This window comes from Mobula birostris, chromosome 1 (assembly GCF_030028105.1).
Source record: "Mobula birostris isolate sMobBir1 chromosome 1, sMobBir1.hap1, whole genome shotgun sequence".
NCBI lineage: Eukaryota > Metazoa > Chordata > Chondrichthyes > Myliobatiformes > Myliobatidae > Mobula > Mobula birostris.
Genome location: NC_092370.1, coordinates 233,751,434 through 233,772,017, shown reverse-complemented (window position 1 = coordinate 233,772,017; position 20,584 = coordinate 233,751,434). Strand labels below are relative to the sequence as shown.

Genomic DNA, 20,584 nt, shown 5'->3' with positions numbered 1-20,584 from the left:
TGCTGCCATGCATTCTTCATTTCCTCTCCCTAAAATGATACTCAGCTCATTGGTCTTGCTGACATTGAGTAATCAGAATCGGGTTTAATATCACTTGCTTATGTAGTGAAATCTGTTGACTTTGTGGCAACAGTACAAAGCAATATATAATAGAGGAAAAAAAACCTGAATTACTGTGTGTGTGTGTGTACATATATATGATTTTATTATAGTATAAATAATGTTATTACAACTTTTTTTCTCACCCGTTATGGGTGGTGTGTATGTGTATTTTCCCCTCAATCTTGGGTCCTCTACCAGAGGCCTGGGAGCTTGGGGATTCGACACAGTACCTTTGCTGTTCCTAGTAGTGCGCTCTTCTGAACTGAGATCTCAGATGTTGCTCCTGGCATTTGCTGGAGCCGCTCTCCCAGTCCAGGAGTCACAGCTCCAAGAGTGCTCCTATCACCACTGGGATTAGTCTGGCTTTGAACTTCTCCCATACACTCTTCTAGTACTCAGTTGCTGTTTTGGTTGTTCAGGTACTGGCACGTTGTGCTCGGGAACTGTGCGAATACTTTGCCTTGTTCTTTGGAGAAGAGTGCATTCATTCACTTGGCCCCGGCGTCATTAGTATATTTCTGTAGCCTGATAGCCAGAGCTGTTAATCATTGCTTGGCAGTTTCCAGGGCTTCGGCTATGGACATACCTCTGTACTTCCCTATTAGCCAAGATGAATCTTTGGTCTTCCCACCTTCCTACAGCTCAGTTATTCTGCTTCCAGTCACTGTCTCCAGGGGAGGTTATAACAGTACTCCCCACTGTACTTCATTTTGTAGTTCTTGTTCTTGTCACTCTCATCCGGAGGTTTTTGTGGGCAGATGTAGCATAAAGATGAGAGGTCCAGCCCGAGACCCCTACAGGGCCACCACCCACCTCTGGGACCTGAACCCTGGACCCCCATGCCGCGGAGCCCGGACAGCTCCTGGTGTAGGCCTCCAAAGGGCTATATACGTGTGTGTGTGTGTGTCTGTCTGTCTGTCTGTCTGACTATGTTTATGAAGTAGTGCAAAAAGAGATATTGGAAATGTAGTGAGGTATTGTTGTTGTGGCACCATTCAGTCAGATTTTCAGTCAACACCTTTGATTCGGCCTGTGACAGTGGTTTCATCAGCAAACTTAAATATGGCATTGGAGCTGTGCTTAGCCACACAGTCCTATGTGTAAGGCGGGGGCTAAGCACACAACCTTCTGGTGCACCTGTGCTGATGGAAATTGTGGAGGCCATTAGCCATGATAGAATGATGCAACAGACTCTGGGCCGAATGGCCTAATTCTGCTCCTATGTCTTACGGTCTTAAGTTGCTTCCAGAATTGCTTGCTCCTTCAGCAGATCTGCCTTTGCTCCCAGTCCTACAGAAAATAGTGGATATAGCCAAGTCCATTACGGGTAAAGTCCTCCCCACCACTGAGCACATCAACACAAAATGCTGTCGCAGGAAAGCAACGTCCATCATCCAGCACCCCAGCCATGCTCTCTTTTTGCTGCTGCCATCAGGAAGAAGGGACAGGAGCCTCTGACCCCACACCACCAGAGCCAGGAGCAGTTACTAGACACTAGAATACTACAGCACAGTACAGACCCTTCGGCCCTCGCTGTTGTGCCGACCCATATATTCCTTTTAAAAACAAGTACTAAACCTACACTACCCCGTAACCCTCTATTTTTCTTTCATCCATGTGCCTGTCCAAGAGGCTGCTAAATATTCCTAATGTTTTAGCCTCCACCACCATCCCTGGCAAATCATACCAGGCACCCACAACCCTCTGTGTATAAAACTTACCCCTGATGTCTACCCTAAACTTCCCTCCCTTAACTTTGTACATATGCCCTCTGGTGTTTGCTATTCATGCCCTGGGAAACAGGTACTGACTATCCACCCTATCTATGCCTCTCATAATCTTGTAGACCTCTTCCCCTCTCATCGTTCTACACTCCAAAGAGAAAAGTCCCAGCTCTGCTAACCTTGCCTCATAAAATTTATTTTCCAATCCAGGCAATTTCCTGGTAAATCTCCTCTGCACCCTCTCCATAGCTTCCACATCCTTCCTGTAATGAGGTGACCAGAACTGAACACAATACTCTTAAAAGTGTGGTCTCACCAGAGATTTGTAGAATTGCAACATGACCTCTCTACTCTTGAACTCAATCCCCCTATTAATGAAGCCTAGCATCCCGTAGGCCTTCCTAACTATCCTATCAACCTGTGCAGCGACCTTGAGGAATGTATGGATTTGAACCCCAAGGTCCCTCTGTTCATCCACACTCTTAAGTAACCGACCATTAACCCTGTACTCAACTTTCTGGTTTGTCCTTCCAAAATGCATCACCTTACACTTGTCTGAATTGAACTCCATCTGCCACTTTTCTGCCCAACTCTGCATCCCGTCTATATTCTCTTGTAACCTTCGACAACCTACAGCTCCATCCTCCAATCTTCGTGTCATCCGCAAACTTACTTATCCATCCTTCCACCTCTTCATCCAGGTCATTTATAAAAATCACAACGAGCAGGGGTCCCAGGACAGATCCTTGTGGCACTCCACTAGTCACTGACCTCCAGGCAGAATACTTTCCTTCCACTACTACCCTCTGCTTTTTTCCTGTAAGCCAATTTTTTTATCCAAACAGCCGAGGTTCCACTGATCCCATGCCTCATGACTTTCTGGATGAGTCTCTCGTGGGGGACCTTGTCAAATGCCTCGCTAAAATCCATGTAGACCACATCTACCATCCTACCCTCATCAATTTCTTTTGTTACCTCTTCAAAAAACTCAATTTGGCTCGTGAGGCATGACCTTCCCTTCACAAAGCCATGTTGACTATCCTTGAGTAGACTGTACTTCTCCAAATGCTCGTAGACCCTATCCTTAAGAATCCTTTCCAATAGTTTGCAGACCACTGACGCAAGACTCACCGGTCCATAGTTCCCAGGATTCTCCCTATTAACTTTTTTTAAACAAGGGAACTACATTTACCATTTTCCAATCTTCCGGCATCTCCCCTGCAGCCAAAGAGGATTCAAAGATCATAGCTACTGCTCCAGCGATCTCTTCTCTCACTTCCCACAGCAACCTGGGGTATATCACGACTGGCCCTGGGGTCTTACCAATCTTGATGTTCTTAAGAAGATCCAACACTTCTTCTTTCTTAATTTCCCCACTGTCCAGCACACAGGCCTGTTCTATTTTGTCTTCACCCTGATCAAGGTCCTTTTCACTTGTGAATACTGAAGCAAAGTATTCATTTAGGACCCCCCCCAACCTCCTCCGCCTCCAGGCACATGTTGCCTTCTTTATCCTTTAGTGGCCCCACCTTCATTCTTGTCATCCTTCTGTTCTTCACATACGCATAGAGTGCCTTGGGGTTCTCCTTAATCCTACATGCCAAGGCCTTCTCATGCCCCCTTCAAGCTCTAGTACCTCATCCACCAGGCTCTGGCACCAAAGCGAATAACTTCACTCTCCCCGTCACTGAAATTTTCCCACAACCTATGGCTTCTCTTTCAAGGACTCTTCATCTTATGTTCGCAATATTTATTATTATTTATTACTTTTTGTATTTGTATAGTTTGTATCTTTTACACACTGAGCGCATAGGTTGGTGCAGTCCTTCATTGATTCTGTATGATTATTGTTCTGTTAGGGATTTATTGAGTATGGCCAAAAGATAATGGATCTCGGGATTGTATATAGTGACAGCTGAAGTTGTTTCCTGTCAAGTTTTCAAGGTCAGAGTCAGCATCTGTAATAGTCCATGCTTTCTGTGGTTCAGGTGCCCGTGGCTGGGCCTTTGCCGCAATCCTGTCTGAAAAATGTTGCACTTTGCTTTCGGGAGTTAGAGGGAAAGATCATTGATTTGTGCGGAATTACTGCAAGAAAGATGTCACTATTGAGATGGACAGTCACAGTGATACACAGCAAGGCAAAGCTTAGTAGGATGAATAATCAAAAACACGAGATTCTGCAGATACTGGAAATCCAGACGCGAAATGCTGGAGGAACTCAGCAGGTCAGGCAGCATCTATGGAGTAGAATACACAGTTGATGTTTTGGGTCAAGACCTTTCATAAATAATCAAGGCTGCTTTCCAAATTATGCATTGCATTTTGAATCACTCCAAGGATTAGTTCAAGTTTTGTTACAATTCTTCAGTTTAAAAAAAAGGCATTTTATAATTTTATTATATTGCAAAATTAGTGAGCAATGGTCTTGGATATTGTTCAGGTAGGGCACTGAATCAAGCCTCTGTCTGCCCTTTTGGGATCTGCTGACTAACTGCAGAGTGAGGAAGTTCTCCCCAGTGACCTGTCAGTGATCCTCTCCATCAGCATGGCTGAAACTTGATCAGAGTGAGGATCATGTTCTTCTTTATGCGGCCTTGTTTGCTGCTCCATTTCAAGCACTAAAACATTCAACCACTTAGAAACTGTGTCCGAAGTACGTGAAAGGAATCAAGTGAATGTCAATTAAGATAAGGTTTGAATTTGGGTGAAGAGAGGGGCACCAACAGGCAGAAGTGAGGCATTAGGAGAGTTGACGATGCAGAGGTATAAGAACTGGAGGTCTGATGGAGAATTATTTGAGGGAGAAATTGTGTTCTGGAAAGGAGAGTGAAATGAAGTTAAGGGGAAAGCAGGTACCTGGGAACACTGGAGTAGCACAATGTCTGACCTTGGTATCATTATCCTATGCGGACCCCATAACTCAAGAATCCTTTAATATCTCGAAATTTATTGATTTCTGTTCAATATAGTTATCAAATGAAGTTATGTAGTTTTACTTTCCCCTGGCTGAAGAAATTTTTTGACTAGTATTAGGTTGACTTTGTATCTTAGTAGTGAGCCTTATACTTTAGAGCACCAGTTCAATTCCTGCTGCTGTCTGTAAGGAGTGTGTATGTTTTCCTCGTGGCTGCATGGGTTTCCTCCGGGTGCTCTGGTTTCCTCCCACTAAGAACTTTCACAATTGAGAGCATCCTGACTGGCTGCATCACTGCCTGGTATGGGAACTGTACTTCCCTCAATCACAGGACTCTACAAAGAATGATGCAGACAGCCCAGCGCATCTGTAGTTGTGAACTTCCCATGATTCAGGACATTTACAGAGACAGGTGTGGAAAAAGGGCCCGAAGGATCACTGGGGACCCGAGTCACCCCAACCACAATCTATTCCGGCTGCTACCATCCAGGAAATGGTACCGCAACATAAAAGCCAGGACCAACAGGCTCTGGGCAGCTTCTTCCACCAGGCCATCAGACTGATTAACTCACGCTGATTTGAGTGTATTTCTATGTTACATTGACTGTTCTATTTATTATAAATTACTATGATTGCACATTACACATTTAGATGGAGACATAATGTAACGATTTTTATTCATGTATGTGAAGGATGTAAGAAAGTCACTTCCTTCATTCATTCACATCCCAAAGATGTACGGGCCAGAGGGTTAAATGGCACAGGTTTGTTAGTCTGGAAGGGCCTGTGCTTGTGCTGTCCCTCTAAATAAAAAATAGTTCCAAATGACCGAATCATGTATTGACTCAGGACTCTCTTTTCCAGAAATCCCAGGTAGAGTAATACCATTCCTGTATCAACTCTGTCAGCCCCCAAAATTTTTGGCCATTACAATGAAATTGCCTCTTATTTTTAAAGTTTAAAAGTTCAGTTTTATTTGTCACAATGAAACGGAAGAATGGGCAAAAGAGTGGTAGATGGAATACAGTGTTGGGAAATATATGATAATGCATTTTGGTAAAAGTAACAATAATGCAAACTATTATCTAAATAGGGAGAAAGTTCAAACATCAGAGGTGCAGGGCACTTGGGAGTCCTCGTGCAAGACTCCCAGAAGGTTAACTTGCAGTTTGAGTCTGTGGTAAAGAAGGCAAATGCAATGTTGGCATTTATTTCAAGGGGAATAGAATGTAAAAGCAAGGAGATAATGCTGAGCAACACACATCAAAGTTGCTGGTGAACGCAGCAGGCCAAGCAGCATCTCTAGGAAGCTGCCTATAGATGCTTCCTGGCCTGCTGCGTTCACCAGCAACTTTGATGTGTGTTGCCTGAATTTCCAGTATCTGCAGAATTACTCGTGTTTGAGATGATGCTGAGGCTTTATAAGATGCTAGTCAGGTCACAACTGGAGTATTGTCAACAGTTTTGGGCCTATATCTCAGAAAGGGTGTGTTCTTATTGGAGAGAGTCCAGAGGTAGTTGATGAGGATTATTCCAGGAATGAGGGGGTGAACATCAGCTTTGGGCCTGTTCTCGCTGGAATTTAGAAGAATGCGAGGGGGGGGGTGAATCTCATTGAAACCTACTGAATATTGAAAAAACTAGATGGGGTGGAGGTGAAGAGGATGCTTCCTCAAGTGGGGGTATCCAGAACTAGAGGGCACAGCCTCAAAACTAAGGGGTGACTTTTTAGAGCAGAGGTAAGGAGGAATTTATTTTTAGCTCGAGAGTAGTAAATCTGTGGAATGCTCTGCTACAGACTGTGATGGAGGCCAAGTCCATCGGTATATTTAAGGTGGAAGTTGCTTGTTTCCTGATCGGTCAGGCATCAAAGGATATGGCGAGAAGGCAGGTTTATGGTGTTGAGTGGGATCTGGGATCTGCCATGATGGAATGGCGGAGCAGACTCGATGGGCTGAATGGCCTAATTCTGCTCCTGTCTTATGGTTGCATCAAACCAAATCAGTGAGGATAATCTCTTACTAACTATTCCTTCAGTTAGTCCTGACGAAGGGTGTCGGCCTGAAACGTCGACTGTACCTCCTCCTAGAGATGCTGCCTGGCCTGCTGCGTTCACCAGCAACTTTGATGTGTGTTGCTTGAATTTCCAGCGCCTGCAGAATTCCTGTTGTTTGCAGTGAGGATTATGCATGTGTTGCCATGCTTCTGGTGCTAACATAGCTCATGAAGCCTAACTTTGGAATATGAGAGGAAACTGGAACACCCAGAGGAATTCCTCAAATCAACGGGGAGAAACTGCAAGCTCCTTACAGAAATTGAAACAGAAAGCAGGAATTGAACTCTGCTTTATTTTTGTAAATTTAATTTAATTGATAATTTTTTTGCTGGCTATGTTACTGTGCCCCCATTCCCCCCCCCCCCCCCCCAACATTAATAGCCCCATGTTAGGCAGATGCTCTATTACACCAATTGTTCTGATAAACCTTTGCAGTCATCACTATCACACAGATGGGTAGGAAGACTGGTTTGTTTGAATAATGAGGAAGGGAGGGAGAGTGCGAGGTTATTTTGGTGGAGTTTGTTGTCTTTGGAAGGGCGGGGTGTGGTAGACGTGGGAGGTGGCAGTGGAGGGTTACACCAGACGTAGGGTGTGGATAGTGGCAAGCCTTTCCCCATAACAGGTGTGTAAGACTCGGGCTTAGTTTAGGGCAGTTTTATCGGACGATGACCCTGACGTCAATAGCGGGTGAATTATTGGAAGGTATTCTCAGGGAGAGGATATATAATTTGGGTAAGTAGTTGGAATATGGAACACTTTTTTTTAGGGATGCTGGGGGCAGAAGCTCTTGCAACATTTAAGTAATGTTGAGATGAACACTCGGATCAACATAGCAGCAATGGCTAAAGACCAAGTTTGATAGATTGGTCACTGTGGACTTTGTGGGCTGAAAGGCCCGGTATTGTAATCTGACAGTATTCCATATACTGTCTCCTGAGGGTGTTGTATAATTTCAGGAAGACACTTGCAATGCTCTACCCCGAAGAAGGGTCTCGGCCTGAAACGTTGACCATCTATTCATTTCCACAGATGCTGCCTAACCTGATGTGTGTGAGTGTGTGTGTTGCTCCAATGTACTATTTACGTGTAAGGCCACTGGGATCTCTTCTGAGCCTCTTGGATTCCCAGCATCTACAGTTCTTGCTTAGAGAGATCAAAACTTAAAATATAAAATGGACAAATGCTTGAACTTCAAGTTCGGCAGCATCTGAGGAGAGAGGAGTGGAACTAATTCTGGGTTGGTGACTTCTTATTGAAAGAAGGCAAAGATAAAATATGCTTTGTAGAAGGGAAGGGGACTTGGGAATAAAGGCAATGTCTGTGACAAGGAGGAATTGGAGAGGAATAGTCCACTAAAAGAATAGTCCTTTTTATTTTCCTGTCATTTATTGCTGATGAAGATGAGGGACTGCTGGGAAACATTGAAAGGTCCAAATGAGAATGCCATGGTAACTCACGAAATTGCTTGGAGTGAGAGGTATTAAGAATCGTAGGTGTAACCCTCAGGTTCAGCGAATGGCTTACTCTAGGGAAAGACAGCCTCCGGCCCGGCCAAACTTCAGAAATTTTGTTTGGGTGGATGCTGCGCGATGTGTTCGCCTGTTACAAATCAGTACCCTGAAATAACAAACTGTACACGATATGCATTTAAACGATTGAGCTTTATAATTCTTACTTTGACTATAGGGTTAGTAAAGAAACAAAAAAGGAAAAGGGCCCCTTCTCATGAAACAGTTGGAGCTCACGGTTTTCCTGTCGGTTCATTCTCCATCGATTCCACACCCCACACCCCGCCCTCCCCGGTGTTGATTCCTGGCCCCATTTCAAGTCCACTCCGTCCTGCAGACTGCGACTTCTCCGTTCTGGTATCTGCTGTCTCCATCTTCTGCCAAACAAAGACCTCAAAACCTTCACTCAAGCACACAAGAAAGAAAAATGTCTCCTCTCATTGGCCAGTACACATTCCAAAGCCCCCGTTATTTCTAGTCATAGCCCAAACACTGCAGTACAGAGAAACTATTACATTAGGAGGGAAACCTTTCCAAAGTTGTTACATTAAGAAATCCACAAGAATCTTAATGGAACTCATGGTGCAATAATTGTGTGTCTGGCTCCTGATAAGAAGGCTGGCTATTCCAATCGCATCAGGATCAAGAACACCTTGCTGTTTAAGGTTGAAAGAGCACAGAGAAAATTTTGAAGCATTTTAACAGGACTTGAGGACATGAGATAAGTTGAATAGGTTAGGATGACTTTCTCTGGAACATAGGAGAATAAGGGTGTTTTGATAACAGGTATACAAAATTATGAGGGGTATAGATAGGATAAATTCCACTGAGGTCGGGCAAGGCGAAAGCAAGAAGTCATGGGTTAAGGATGAACGGTGGAATACTCAAGAGGAACCTGAAGGGGAACTTCACTCAGAGGGTGGTGTGAATGTGCAACGAGATGCCAGTGGAAGTACTGGATTTGGCTGCCAGTCCTGCTGAAGGGTTTGGGCCTGAAACATTGGCTGTACTCTTTTCCATAGATGCTGTCTGGCCTGCTGAGTTCCTCTAGCATTTTGTGTGTGTTTCTCAGATTTCCAGCATCTGCAGATTTTCTCTTGTTTGTACTAGATACGGAGAAGTTTGGATAGGTACGTGAATGGGAAAGGTATGGAGGGCTATGGTGCAGGTGTAGATCAGTGAGACGAGGTAAAATAACATTTCAGGATAGACGAGATGGGCTGAGGGCCCGTTTCTGTGTTATGGTGGTCCTTGACTCTTAAGAATATTTGCGGCATGAATTTAATTGGAAGTAACAAGAGCACAGCTCAATAAGGTGACTATTTTAGGTGTATGTTGAATCACTGAGTATGTGATGTTACCAGGGAGAAACGAGGGAGTTGATGGTTCCTGTCTTCAGCTGTGAAGTGAGGGGATCAATTTCCGACAAGGGAAGTTGGGGTGGAATGCAGATGAAGTGTTTGTGCAGAGAAAGTTAATCTGGCCAGTTGAGTCGGCCTCAATCAATAATCTGCCTGGGTGACAGGCAACCAAAGCTTTGCATTGTATCTCAGCACATGTGGCAGTATAATAAACTGAACCCAACCATTTCTGTTTGACAAGGTGTCTGTAGGTAGGATTTGGGATCTGAGATGGTGATTGCAAAATTGATCATTGAGGGCAGGCTTCAGAAGAGAGAGGGTATGGGCTTTGAAAGATTTGGAACTCAGTGCCAAGAAACCGTATACGACTAAAGGAGCTATATTTATGAACCTGCTTAACGGAAAGGGCTAGTAAAGAAAAGAAAGAGAAAACAAAAAGGGTCCATTATAATCAAACAGTCAAATATGCACAAGTTGGAGCTCAACTTGAATTCTGTGTCACTCGCATGCTGGGCTCTCGGTATGCGTGATAGTACACACCACCTTCTGAATGTCGCTCATAGTCCATCTCGAATTAACTGGTCTCCCACCAGGTTGTACCTACGACCGGTTCTCCCCAGATCTTTTCTCTTCATCTCCTGCCGAACAAAAGCCCCAAGACTGACCTTAGTGTCCCTCACCAAAAAGACCTCCCCTCAGTTCCGCCATCCTAATTAGTTGGCACACATTCCTCATCACCCTTATCTTCAGCAATAACAAACAGGCTGAAAGCAGAACAGACTGCTCTTACAGAACTGCTAAATGAAATACCTACAGCATAACAGTAAAGATGTGAACCAGGGCGTTACATACAGAAGTGATTTGCCATTGCCTTCTCCTGGGCAGTGCTGTTACAAGACGGGTGACCCCTGCCATTATCAATTCTCTTCGGAGATTGTCTGGCTGGTGTCAGTGGTCACGTAACCAGTTCTTGTGATGGGCACCAGCTGCTCAGGCGACCATCCACCACCTGCTCCCATGGCTTCATGTGACCCTGATCAGGGTACTAAGCAGGTGCAAGGGTGACCTGCAGGCTAGTGGAGGGAAGGAGCACCTTGTATCTCCTTGGGTAGAGATGTGCTCCCGCCCCGCCGCCCATCAAGCTAACCAATGAACTGCAGTTAAAAGGCATTATGTAATTTTGTTGTGGATCAGTTTATAAACCAAAAATGTGAAATAAAAACTTGCAGTCACCAGAATGTCTGGAGCAGAGAAAACATTGGGTTATTGTTGTTCCTTTCTGTGGCTTTCTGGTGCATCAGGCAGCAAGCTTGCCGTTTCTTTAGCATTTTGTCTTGTTTTTTTTTTGAGGCCAAGTTGTTCACTCAATGCTCAACCCGGCACGGATGGAAAGCATGCAAGGAGCCGGCCAGGTACAAACCTGGGATCACCTGCCTTGCAGTTTGGTGCATATGTCTCTACACTGCCAGCCTGCTTCAATGGAAGGAGTTGACTATACATACGATCTGCTATAAATGGGATGCTGAAATTGCAGTTGGATTTTATAATGTAATTCACTGGGTGGTGAGAATAATCAGAGTACTGGTTACCTGGCTGTGGTAACCTGTATCTAGAGAGGCCTCATGACCTCTTGCATGCGTCTGGTAGATTATTGAATGATAGAAATGAGGTATGCCTTGTGTTCTATGGGAGACTTTGTCAGTGTATGCAAGAATATCAATTGAATTCTTTTTCTGTTATCCAAAAATGCACGTTGAAGTAAGGAACTGAATTCTATCAGCAGCTGAGACAAATGGGGAGGTTTTTAATTGAGCTTAACTAGATTTTCTACTCTGAATTAATAATTAACCCATATAAATGATTGATTGGAAGTGCATACAACACAGTTATCAACCGTGAAGGGGGTTTATGGGTATTTATGAAAGGATGGCTGTGATAAATTAAAACTGATCCAGTTAATTGTTCAGTTGTGTACTGTCATATGAAGAGACTAAATCATTATAAACACACAAAGCTAATTGTACCACCATTCATGCTGTTTGTTGTTATTACTGTCCATCCTGGTGATCACTATTAACCAGGAACTCACTGTGCCAGACAAGAAAGGGAGTGTAGTGGTGATGGGGGAATTCAGTGGTCAGAGGAGCAGACAGGAGTTTCTGTGGACATGAAAGGGAATCACACTTCTTTTGATTAAGAAGTGTCAAAGGTTGTGGGGAGACTGGGGTTGAGATGGATGCTCAATCAGCCACGATGGAATGGCGGAGCAGACTCGATGGGCTGAATGGCCTAATTCTGCTCCTATGTCTGAATGTAATTGGATGAATGTCCAGCAGGAAACCGCCTCCTGTCATCTAGAAGGCAACTCCAATAATGCCCGAAAGAGTTTAACAAAGGAACTCCAGCACCTGGGACATTATTTACACTAAATTTACTTTCCTGAACTACTGCTGCATGTTACTGCAACGTCATCTGCAAACGTTTACTGCAGACTGCTCCACACCCCCAACTATCATCACCAAGAAGTCACCACCCCTTCACGCTCTCCTGGGAGTCTTGCGCCATCATGATGTGGAAATATACCCTTTATTGCTGGAACTGTGTCCTGGAGTTCAGTCCCCAAAACCGTGCAGGTGTTATCTGGCTTTTTGAAACTCTGGCGGAAGTTGGGCTGACCTTGGTTCTTCAGACAGTATGGGTTGAATAGTTTCCTGTTTGTCTTGTTTGCTGTCCACCAGCAGGAAGCTTGTTTGGAGGCGAGTTGGAATATTGAAGTGAGAAGGATTGACAAAAGTGAGAGGGTGCAACTTTGTTTTACATTTGTCTGCTTTGAGACTGGATTTACTGTGGTGCAGTCCTCTTCTATTGGATTCCTCCTTCCAATGATCCCCTCTCAAATCTTAACTCATCCCACTCCTCCCCAACCCACTAACCTTTCCCCTCAACTGGCCTCACTAAGCATTTGCCAGCTTGTACTCCCACCCTCCCACATTATTTGGGCTTTTGCTCTTTCCTTTCCAGTCCCGATGAAGGTTATTGGCCTGAAACGCCTCTTCCATAGATTCTGCCTGATTTGCTGACTTCCATCAGCATTTTGCTTAAGGTTTCTAGCGTCTAAAGAATTTCCTTTGTGCCCGTGGTCTGGTTGGTTAGTGGGGTGCGAGATGGGGTGACATTTCGCAGAACAGCTGAGTTTGAGATACATTGTTTGCATGCCTGACACCATTTCCCCAAAACTCTTAGTTCTCTCATGGCAAGAGATTGTGGATGGAGGAAAGGATGTTCTCAAGGCTTCCTTGGGAAAAGTAACACCTCCAGCGCCCCATGAGCCCATCAACAATGACGACTCAGAATGGAGAAGGACCATTCAGGGTGGCATTGAGGCCATGTGTTTGGAAGCCCAAGTATCACCTACTTGCACATTTCATCAAGCCTCACTCCTGACGGTCTGTGTCCAACATTGGGCTCATCAATCTCCCTGGAACCCATAGAATTGTGGTGAAGTAAATCATCCCTGACGTCCTCTGAAGTTGTATTTGCAGTTCTTTGCTAGTGGATCATAGAACAATATAGCCCAGGAGCAGATCCTCTGGCCCACACTTGTATCAAACTAATTAGCGCCACATGTCACAGAAGCATAGGGGCTATCACAACCCTTTACAGTCCCAGCAATCAGAAAATCAGGGTTCAGTTTCCACCAATGTGTGTAAGGAGTTTGTACATTCTCCCTGGGGCCACGTGGGTTTCCTCCAAGTGCTGTAGCTTCCTTCCACATTTCAAAGCCGTACAGTTGTGGGCATGTAATGTTGGCACTGGAAGCGTGGTTCACTATTGGTCATGATAGAATAGCAGAGCAGACCCAATGGGCCGAATGGCCTAATTCTACTTCTGTGTCTTATGGACATTTATATGCTGTCCTCAGCACATATTTGGGTTGTGTTGGATGCATTCTACTGTGAGTTTCTATATACACGTGACAAATAAATGCCTAACCAAACTAATCCCTTCCTACAAGTGCCTGTATCTCCCAATTCCGTGCACGTTTTGTGTGCTTATCTGGAACCAAGTCACCACGTTTGCAAAGAGCAGGTCTCACAAACAAGGCTTCTGCATTGTTCTTCAAAATAATGTCATGAGATCTTTAGATCTGCCCAAACTTGCATGTTTATTACTCTTGTTTGTCAGTGTTTGGGCTCAGCTTTGAGGGTGCAGAGTCCAACAGTGTTTCACAGTGAATATTTTCTTGGAAGAAAATCCAAATTCCACCATGGCATGCTGGGAGTCCAAATTCCACCTGTAACCTTTTGTGGATGTGAGTTTATTGCTTTTACTTTCCAATATTTTTATTAGTTTTACATAGAAGAATACAGAGTACAAGAAAGTTATCTATAAAAGGTCAAAAAAGATTTTTAAGAAACCTACCAATTATATCTATTCATAATAATCTCATTATTCCATATTCATGTAAATTAATAGTTATATTGAAATCTACTAATTTATTACAAAAAAATGTCTAACCCCTACCAAGACCGAAGCTGTTTATTAAGGAGAAAAAAAAGGTAAAACACCTTCTCATATAATAAAAATTAATAATAGCCAACATCTGAATTTAAACAGCAAATTGAAAGTTTTGAAAATAATTCAGAAAAGGTCCCCAGAATGTTTGAAAGTCTTGACGAGATTCAGAAATTGAACAACTAATCTTCTCTAAATCTAAGCATGATATAACGTTGTATAACCATTGAGCATGAGGAGGAGGAAAAACATCTTTCCATTTAAACAAAAACGCCCTCCTAGCTATAAGAGAGCTAAAGGCCAAGATATGTAAATCAGGTGTGTTCAGCTTGATATCTTGTCCTGCAACAATACTGAAGAGGGCTGTCAGAGGGTTAGGCTTAAAATTGACTTTGAAAAGAAAAAGTTTCAAAAACTTCCTTCCAATATTTTTCAAGACTCGGTCAAGTCCAAAACATATGAATTAATGAAGCTTGTCCATTATTACATCTGTCACAGTAAGGAGCTATATCAGAATAAAAACAAGAAAGCGTATCTTTAGTCATACGGACTCTATATACCACCTTAAATTGTATGAGAGAATGGCGAGCACATAGCGGTGAAGTATTAACCAGTTTAAAAATTTCATTCCAAGTTTCCTCAGATACTGATGTCTGTAAATCTTGTTCCCAGAGATTCTTAACTTTGTCTAAAGGAACATTCCTCGTCTCCAGTAACATACCATAAATATTAGATATCGAACCATTATGAAAAGGTGTCATATTAAAAACTACGTCTAGTAAGTTCTTATTACCGTATAACCATAAACAGCACAGAAACAGGCCATCTTGGCCCTTCTAGTCCGTGCCAAACTCTTACTCTCACCTAGTCCCACTCAGCCCATAACTCTCCATTCCTTTCCTGTCCATATAGCTGTCCAGTTTAACTTTAAACGACAACATCGAACCTGCCTCAACCACTTCTGCTGGAAGCTCGCTCCACACAGCCACCACTCTCTGAGTAAAGAAGTTCCCCTTGAGCTTGATGATTTTTAGCAAGAGTTGAAATATCTGAGCTTATAGGAAATGTGCGTAATAGAGATCTTAGAAAATCTCTGATTTGTAGATATCTAAAAAAGTGAGTTTGGGCTAAGCTGTATTTAGCTGACAATTGCTCAAATGAAAAAAGATTTCCTCTTAACAAACAGATCCCAAAAACATTTAATACCCAATCTGTCCCATTCTTTAAAAACAAAATCAGTCATGGAGAGTTTTAAAAAAATTAGAGTAAGTGGGACTTGAAAGGGAAAAATCTCAATAAACCGAAATGTTTTCTAAATTGTATCCAGATCCTCAGAGTATGTTTAACTATTAAATTATGAGTTGGTTTACTTACAAATAAAGGAAGTGAGGATCTAAGAAGAGAAATAATAGAACATTTATTAACAGAGTTAGCTTCTAAAGAAACCCATACCAGACAGTCTACACGATTAATATAATATAACCAAAATGTAAGATATCGTATATTAACTGCCCAGTAATAAAACTTAAAATTAGGTAAGGCTAAACCTCCAGACTTTTTAGATTTTTGAAGATGAACTTTATTTAAGTGACCTTTATTTTTCCTTATATAGGAGGATAAAATAGATTCAGGAGAGTCAAAAAAGGATTTAGGAATAGAAACGGGTAAAGCCTGAAAAAGAGAGATAAATTTAGGTAGAATATTCATTTTAATAGAATTAATTCATCTAATCAACGATATTGAAAGAGGTGACCAATTTAATGATAACCTTTTTACATGGTTCAATAAGAAAGTTTTCTTTAAGCAGGTGTTTGTAATTCTGAGTGACTGTTACACCCAAATAAGTAAATTGATTCCCTACGATTTTAAAAGAGAGATTAGTATTAATTAATACCAAATTATTTAAAGGAAATAATTCAGTCTTATGTAGGTTCAATTTATATCCTGAAAACTGGCTAAAACGGGAGAGTGAAGAATGTACGCAAGGTAGTGAGGTCTCAACATTAGAGATAAAAAGCAATATATCATCAGCATAAAGTGAGATTTTGTGGGTGGTACCTCTCCTTAAAATACCACAGATATCATTAGATTCTTGACAAGCAATGGCAAGGGGTTCTAAAGCTAGATCAAAAAGCAAAGGACTCAACGGACTGCCTTGTCTAGTTCCGTGGTGAAGTTTAAATGGTTTGGAATTTTGAAAATTAGTAAGAAGTCGAGCAGAAGGAGATAAATAAAGTAATTTAATCCATTAAATACAATCTGGTCCAAAATTAAAATTTTCTAAAGATTTAAATAAATAATTCCATTCAACCCGATCGAAGGCCTTCTCAGCATCTAAGGATATCACACATTCCAATATCTCCTGAGAAGGAGAGTAAATAACATTTAATACACGGCGTATATTAAAATGGGAATGTTGGTTTTTAATAAATCCAGTCTGATCATCAGAAATAATAGAAGATCAACTATTTTCAATCCTACGAGCCAGAACTTTAGAAAGAATTTTGGTATCAGCATTGAGTAATGAAATTGGCCTATATGAAGAGCATTCATTTGGGTCCTTGTTCTTTTTTAGGATAAGCGAAATAGAAGCTTCACAAAAAGATTGAAGCAAACTACCCAATTTGAAAGGATCCAAAAAGACTAGGTATAACTGTGGTATAATTAATGAAGAAAAAGCCTTATAAAATTCTCCAGAAAATCCATCTGGACCTGGAGCCTTCCCCAAGTGTAATGAACGTATAGCCTTGGCGATTTCCTCATAAGAAATGGGTTGATCCATCTGATTGCAGTTACCTGCAGAAAGTGCACAGATATTTAATTGATCTAGAAAATTATTCATTACAGTATTATCTTTAGAGGAATCAGAACTATAAAGTTTAGAATAGAATTTCCTAAAGGTACCATTTATTTCAGAGTAATCAGATGTCCTATCACCAGTAGTTTTGCAAATTTCTTTAATTTGTCATTTAATTATGGAAGTTTTTAATTGGTTGGCCAATACTTTGCCTGATTTATCTCCGTGAATGTAAAATTGAGCTTTATCTTTAAGAAGTTGAGTTTCAATTGGATATGTTAACAGAAGATCATACTTATTTTTTAACTTCAACATGTCTTTTATATAAAACAGGATCTAGAGCTATAGCGTATTTTTGATCTAGTTGTTTCAATGGATTAGCTAATTCAATTCTTTCTTTATTAGCTTTATTCTTAACACTGGCACTATAAGAAATAATTTGTCCTTTCATATAGGCCTTGAAAGTATCCCATACAATAAGGTTAGAAGTCTCTTCCTTTTTATTCTTTTCAAAAAACAAGATAATATGCTTCTCTAGAAATTTTAAAAATTTCTTTTCAGATAACAAAGTTGTATTAAAACACCAAAATCTGTTGGTTTGAGGAAGACCAGGGAGATTTAAAGATAGAAATACAGGAGCATGATCTGAAACAGCAATCTCTTTATATTCACAGGAACGAACTGATGAAATCATTTGACTATCAATAAAAAAAAAAATCAATCCTGGAATATGTATGATGAACATGGGAAAAAAACGAGCACTCCCTATCTAAAGGATTTAAAAAAACACCAAACATCAACAATACCACACTTCAATAAGAAAGATTGAATAAACAAAGCTGATTTATTAAGAGACGCTGGTTTAGAAGATGATCGGTCTAAAATTGGGTCTAGTCAACAATTAAAATCTCCTCCCATCACCAAAGAATAAAGATTCAGATCTGGTAAAAAAAAACAAACAAAAAAAAACGCTTAAAGAATCCTGGATCATCTACATTTGGGGCATACACATTGGCAAATACTATTAATTTATTATCTAGTTTTCCTGAAACTATAACAAAACGTCCATTAGTATCAGACACTACTTTATGTTGGACAAAAAAAAAGTGTATTATCTATAAGAATCAAAACTCCTCTAGATTTGACCTGAGAAGAAGAATGAAAACAAAGTCCGTTCCAATGGCTAGAAAAACGTGGATTATCACAGTTGTGTATGTGAGTTTCTTGTAAGAAAATAATAGGGACCTTAAATTTCCTAATATAAGCAAAAATCATTACATTTAACAGGGTGATTTAACCCTTTCACATTAAAAATAAGTAAATTAATGGTCCATTTTTAATATTTAAAGGAAGGGTTAAAATGTAAGTTAAAACCAAGCCATAATTCTTGAGAAATGGTAACCAAGTAAAAAGTTGGCTAAAAATTTGAAAACAGCTTCTGAGGGGGAAAAGAAAATCATACCCCTGCCCACCTCCCAAAGAAAGAAGACTGACCAATAGAAAGTCAGCATCTACAAACTATGGATAACCCCCCCAAAAAACTGGTTATCTCTCCAATTAGTTTCAAGGTTATTTATATTCCAACCTAGACTAAACAGTATCCAAACAAGAAATTCAATTCTCGTATATCAAAAATACAGTATTAAAAAATACGAAAGGAAATTAGTTACAAAGGTTTACCAAAAGTAAAAGATACAATTATTCATACAGAAAGACATTAAACATTGATCTTATATCTTCATGAAAAAACAGACTAAGCAGTTAGCTTTCAAATTTAAAAAATCTTTGTGCATCAGCATTTAAATGAAACCATTTGAAGGATCCATCTTTAATGAGATTCTCAGTCAAACTGAGTAGCCAAGGGACAAGTTAAAACAGTTGTTAAAAAAATTTCAACAAAGCTTGTTTAAACTTAGCACGTTCCTGCATAACCTGAAGCGAATGTTCTTCGAGAATCTTAATATTCCACCCTGGAACCAATCATACCTCTTCGACAGGATTTGCGAATTAAAAGTTTCTCATTTAATCGTGTGTCTTCATGTAAGGACAAACTAAACAGCTAGTCTTTGGATTTAGCCCCCGGATTTTAAAAAAACAGTTGAACGGAACCATTCGAAAGATCCATCTTTAAGTGTGATTCTGAGTCGGGCTGGGAGGCGAAGGGGAGGCTTGAAACCCTTATTAAAAAGGTCGGACATAACTTCTTTGAACTTAACATGTTCCTGCATAACCTCAGGTGAGTAATCTTCGACAATTCTAACCTTACGACCGTGATAGTCAATCATGCCTCTTCGACGAGATTCGCGAATTAAGAGTTCCTTTGTTTTAGATTCCTGAAAACAGGTTATTACTGATCTTGGTCTCTGACCCTTAGGAGGTCTAAACGCAGGAGATCTGTAAACTCAATCAATCATAGGCACAGACCTTAAAATCTCCGGAAATAATTCTTGCAAAAAGTTTGCAAAAAATTCCATCGGATGAGACCCAGACCCCGTAGGTTGTTTCTTCTACTTCTATTTTCTAGGATGATAATCTTCTGTCTTAATTTTTTGTTGGACCTTGATTGCTTTTCACAAAGCTTTTGCAAATCAACTACTTCCATTTCCAGAGATGCCAAAATCTCTTCGTTTTTTTTTTAATATGTTTGTCGTGTTCATTAAGAGTTTGTTGAAAAGAATCCAATTTACCATCTATTTGTTTAAATTCAGAGCTGAATTGTTGGAACTTCTTAGAGGCTTCTTGTGTATGACTTTGCAGCAGATCCATGATAGAATCCAAAGAAGCAGGGAGGTCATCCTTTTTAGTACCTCTGGCCCTCCTTGTATCCATAATGAAAGAATGTCACACTTAAAAAAGAAGTTTCAAGACAGGTTGGAAGTAGTAAGATAACTGGAGTTGGAGCAACGGCAGATTTGTTACTCCATCAGCCACCACCAGGAAATCTCAGTTTATTGCTTTTTAAGTTCAGAAAAATCATTCTACTAACCGAGCTTAACCTAATACTTATAATCATACTAATAACTTTGGTTGTGTGTTGTAAGTAATTTCACACTCTCAGTACTTTTTTTTTAATGGGTCTTTTAAGCCAAATAATAGTTCATGGCATAAAAAAAAGATTGGGAACCCCTGGTCTGGATATGAGCAGATGCAAAAGCCATCTCCTTCACTCATCGGCGAAAAGCAGCATCTGCTGTCCTTCAGACCCATTCAAATGTGATAAACCAGTTCAGTTCAGAATGCAGTTACAAGTCATTTCAGTTAAAGGACGATTGGGGAGGGGCAGTAGTTACTGACTTTGCCAGAGATATTCACCTTCTGTCAATTTAAAAAAAAAAAAAAAAATTGATCTCAGTTTTTGCTGTAGCTTTTTAACTGCTGGTTGTTCATTCCCATTTCCAGTTATTGTTGCATTTTCATCAAATCTTCAAATTAAAAAAAAACAGCATTCCCTTCCAAAAGCGTGCCTTCTGATGATTAATATTCCTACTAACAGAAAACTCTATAAACCTCCACTTAAATCGCCAAGCCACTCCATGACAGGCAAAGCCCTCCCCATCAAGCAGCGCAGTTACATGGAGTACTGCCACAAGAAAGCAGCATCTAT

At 41.0% G+C, this 20,584-nt stretch overlaps 1 protein-coding gene across 4 annotated transcripts in view; it reads left to right on the top strand.

Moving 5' to 3' along the window:
- LOC140205778 (exportin-1-like) overlaps positions 1-20,584 on the top strand; it is a 126,262-nt gene that overhangs the window by 16,689 nt on the left and 88,989 nt on the right. The window contains exon 1 of one of the 4 annotated variants that reach the window (XM_072273458.1): positions 19,128-19,216. The exons of the other annotated variants lie outside the window; for them this stretch is intronic. The gene's annotated coding sequence lies outside the window, so the exon portion shown is untranslated. Of the gene's footprint in view, positions 1-19,127; positions 19,217-20,584 lie in introns of those variants that run through there. 4 annotated transcript variants of the gene reach the window in all.